Here is a 5,000-nt window from a genome sequence, read left to right as displayed (position 1 = left end):
TCTCTGTGGCGAATATCTCAGTAGGAATGGATACAGAAGTCCTCACTGAAACACGGGTATAAATACCTGTTTAAGACGCACGGAGGGAGATAGCAGTTGACTGAAACGGAAAGCTCAATAGACTGCTGAGGAGAGGGGAAGGTGGATGACGGTTAGTCCGACTGCGGGATGCTAGGGGAGGGGGAGGGGGGGGGGGAGTGAGTGAGGGGAAGGGGCCGGGAAGTGACTCGTTGACCCCTCGTCTTGGGGAGGAGGAGGAGGAGGAGGGCAGCCAGGGAGAGGGTTGGTAAATGATAATAGTAATTTAGGGATTGGTTACAGGTTCTTGACACTTCAGTCATATTCAAGTTTATTGTGCTTCTAATTTACCCATCCACTTGAACTCGGGTCGGCAAATCTACTCGATGAGATCGCCACCAATACACCACACAGCACGGAGAAGAGGGCGGGGGTTGAAGGTTGGCGCTGCAAGGAGGGGAGTTGCAATAGGCCCCCCCCCCCCCACACACACACACCACTTTGGTGCCCGGCACAGAGGAAATAGCGAAGCTAATGCGAGCGGAAGGGAGGGGGGGGGGGGGGGGCGAATTGGGGAGATGAGCTTATTCTTGGATAATGGAAAAGAGGGAGAAAGAGAGGGAGGGAATATGATATATATATATATATATATATATATATATATATATATATATATGGCAGAGAGTAACGTGGGTTCAGTTTCATTTTATGTTTAACGTCCGGCACTTATCAGTAATTTCATTCACACTTACTATTATTTCACACTTATTACAAACTATGTCCATCTTCGCCAAAGCCGGCTTGCAATAACCTTCTCCTCGTTCCCCCACGTGACATCAGACGCATGAACCCGATGACCCCAAGCGCCAATCAGATTTAAACCACGAAACGAAACACGTCTTGTCTGCGTCTCGCTGTCTATATATATATATTTTTTTTCTCGTGAAATGTGGCCTCCTGTGCACCATACTGAAAAACATCCTGAGAATTACCGCCACTCAAACACCAGAAGAGCACTAGACAGGTATCGCCGAAGACTTCAGCCTCGTACGGTCTGATCCCCACGCAACTCCGGCTGTCAGTGCCCGTCCACCTTTCCGAGGACGAAGCGCGGAACGTTCGCGCCAGCCGAAGGGAATCGCGCGGCACTGTTGGCGCCAAAACCCGCCGCGCGGAACCGGCACTTTTCCTATTGTTTTTCTTTATGTCGTTGTGCAAATGGAAAAGGCATGTACTCGTACGATTCCGAAGGCTGTAAACTACCGAAACGTAGAGCTTCCTGAATCCGTAATATTCCGTTTGGAAGAGGCAGGGTAGCGCAATGTTTCGTCAGCTTCTACTGGAAAAGTATGCCTGCTGCACTTGAAGGCAGGGAGGTCTGGGCTGCCAGACGTCGGAGGTGGCGCAAATTGGATTTATATTTACAACTATTTCTAAACAGAAGGAGGGCTTAGAATACTTGATTCAGAAATATCTGAATATGCAAACCAATAAGGAATAAATGACAATGAATTTGTCACAGCCACTTCGATTTAACGGGCGTTTACAATTTATATTGTTGGCAGACAATGGCACTTGTACATTTTCTGCTGGTAATTTCTTGAATAAGATGATTCGAAACTACAGTATCATGGATGCCCAGTATACAATGGTGTAGGACAAGGACAATAAACAAGTGCAAATGCTCTTCTTCAAAGAACTTCCGGTCATTGATAGGGTATGTTAGCTATTAAACAGACTGATACACGCGCGCACGTGCTTGCAGACACACGTAAATATACCTGTGTATGTTCATATATACATGAACATATATCTACTTATCTTTCCATCTATATATTGTATATCTGTTTATCTAACATGTATATATATACACAAATATATATATATATATTTATATATATTATATATAATAAACACACACACACACACACACGCACACACACACACACACACACACATATATAAATACACGTACTTATTGTTTTTATATATGTATGTATGTATGTATGTATGTATGTATGTATGTACCGACGTTGGTTTTGAGCCTTACCGATAGAGGGTGTTGATGGGGGTCACGTGGAAGCTGAGAAATGGTGTTGGTAGCCCTGACTGCATCGATATAATATGGATTCTGACTGTCATTACTTTCCTTATATGAATTGATGAATCTACCCATCAATCTCAGTATTTAAACTAATACATAACTGCAAACATATCTATACCCATCTGCGTGCGTGTGTGCGTGTGTGTGTGTTTGTGTGAAATTTAATAATAATTACACTTTCCGCCACTGCTACCAAGAGTTATATACACGAATTATATTATACTTGATACAAACATGAACGTATACCGAGTTCATTTACATAAAATGAGGCATTTCATATCATTTAATTAATCGTCTAATGCTAGTATTACTGCGTTCCATCATGCAGGCTTACGTAGTTAACATAGACGTCTGAAATACGTAACATTTTTCTGCACCTTGGGGTAACGTGGCGCAATGCTCGGGGTCTTTGTGAGACGCGCTTTCTGGAATGCGTGCGTGCGTGCGTGTGGTTGTGTGTGTGTGTGTGTGTGTGTGTGTGTGTGTGTGTGTGTGTGTGTGTGTGTGTGTGTGTGTGTGTGTGTGTGTGTGTGAATCATATACATAGCGAATAAAACAACAACAATAGCAAGTGTTTAACATACTTCGACGAAGGGAAATATGAACGACGCGTCTGGAAGTTTAAAACTATCCCAGGTTAAAGCGAAGATAATCGTGAACAGGTTAGTAGTCAAATGATCCCTCAGACCTTGGGAGATATACATATATACTTTGTAATCTTGCTTGCGTATGTAAGTCACATCAAGATATTCATTCGAAACGCTAATTGCAATTCTTGCTCACTGAGTTTCTGAGTTTCATTCATACATTTTCTATATTTAACACATTTAACATTTCTATTAAATATATAATGCATTTCTGAACATTATGAATGACATAGACCACAATTTATTAGCATACTGAAAAAGCCTAACCATGAATCAATTATTTTGCTTTATTCTTTAAATCTTTTACTCTGCTACCACGAGGCTATGAAAGTGCTACAATCCCTTTTGGACGAAAATATCTTGTGGTTCGATGTACTCGTCCGATAATGGTCAGTTTCCAGCTTTTAGTGCCTGCCTCGCCTTTGATGAGCCCTCTTTCAGAAATATACCATTAACCAAACTAAAGCCAATAGTTGAATTCCTTAACGATGTCATTATTAAAACTTAATTTTGATTACTGTGAGGGATGAAAATGCCGTGGATAATGACTTTTAATGTCTCATCTCTCTGATCTGCAATGTGGCAATCAGCAATACAGTTGAAAATTCAAAGTTTAAACAAGTAGCAATGACAGACTTCATAAAAACTCGGTAGTAACACTTATTCAAGTGTGACCACAGTACAAAATACAAAAGAAATAAAAATGAAGCTTAAATTACAACAAAAATATGAACTCAGTGTAAGTCACAGAATATGCAAAATGCCCCCCCCCCTCCCTCCCAACAATCAAACAATCAAACAAACAAAGAAATACACTTCTACTGCAAGCTACAGAAATACACTCACTCGAACTTACACACTTAAAGAAATCCTTAATCTTACAATCGATACTCTTTAATTGTAATAAAACCAATCTAAATTTCTTATAAGCAATAATTCAGTACCACATGCAACCTTGCTAGCAAAGAGATCAACAAGAGGAAGCAATTGAATAAGGCATCTCTCACCTGAACTAATCGACTTGAATATTCATTAAAGGTCACACCGGTATCTGAAACGAAACGAAGGTCATTATTATTATTTTTTTTGGCTCAAGACAAATATTTTTAATAATAACAATAATAATAATATTGATAATAATAATAATAATAATAATAATAATAATAATAATAATAATAATAATGGACTCGATTCTACCTCCATCCTATATACAAGAATTGAAGAATTATTAAAACATGAAGAAGACGAAGACGAAGACAAAGATGAAGAAAAAAGAAAAAGGAAGAAGAAGAAAAGGAAAAAGGAGAAAAAGAAAGAAAGAAAGGAAGGAAGAAGAAGAAGAAGAAGAAGAAGAAGAAGAAGAAGAAGAAGAAGAAGAAATAGTAATAATAATAATGATAATTCTAATAATAAAATGAAGAAGAAGAAGAAAAAGATGAAGAAGACAAGGACAAAGCCAAAGACGAAGATGAAAAAGAAGAAAGCAAAAAGGAAGAAGAAGGAAAGGAATGATAATAATAATAATAATAGTAAAAATGATACTAATAACAATAAAACTAATAAGACGAAGAAGAAGAAGAAGAAGAAGCAGAAGAAAAAGAAGAAGAAAACGAAGAAGAAAATGAATGAGACGACGAAGAAGAAACATGAATAATAATAACAATAATAACAATAATAACAATAGCAGCAATGATAATCATAATCATCATTATTATAATAAATAATAAAAAAATAATAATATTATTAATAAAAAATGATAACAACTACAATGATAATGATAACATTAATAATATGATAAAGGTAATAATAATAATAACATTAATAATGAATAATAATAATAATTATAATAGAGTACAATAACAATCATAATAATAATAATAATAATAATATAATAATAATAATAATAAACAATTAATAACAATAATAATAATAATAATAATAATAATAATAATAATTATAATAATAATAATAATAATAATAAAATAATAATATTAAATAATAATATATAATAATAGATAATAATAATTATTAACAATAATAACAATAATAATAATAATAATAATAATATTTCATAATAACTAATAATAACAATAATATATAAATATGTAATAATGATATGATTTTTTTAATGATGATGATGATGATAAATAATAATAATAATAACAATATATATAATAACAATAATAATAATAATAAAAAAAATAATAATAATAATAATAATAATTAATAAT

At 35.3% G+C, this 5,000-nt stretch overlaps 1 protein-coding gene across 1 annotated transcript in view; it reads right to left on the bottom strand.

Moving 5' to 3' along the window:
- LOC125034979 (putative protein TPRXL) overlaps positions 1-3,823 on the bottom strand; it is a 13,683-nt gene extending 9,860 nt beyond the window's left edge. The window contains exon 1 of the mRNA XM_047627026.1: positions 3,777-3,823. The gene's annotated coding sequence lies outside the window, so the exon portion shown is untranslated. The remainder of the gene's footprint in view (positions 1-3,776) is intronic.
- Positions 3,824-5,000: the final 1,177 nt, after the last annotated feature.

This window comes from Penaeus chinensis, chromosome 19, assembly GCF_019202785.1.
Source record: "Penaeus chinensis breed Huanghai No. 1 chromosome 19, ASM1920278v2, whole genome shotgun sequence".
Lineage (NCBI taxonomy): Eukaryota > Metazoa > Arthropoda > Malacostraca > Decapoda > Penaeidae > Penaeus > Penaeus chinensis.
The sequence above is the reverse complement of the archived record's forward strand: the minus strand, read 5'-3'. Positions and strand labels throughout refer to the sequence as shown.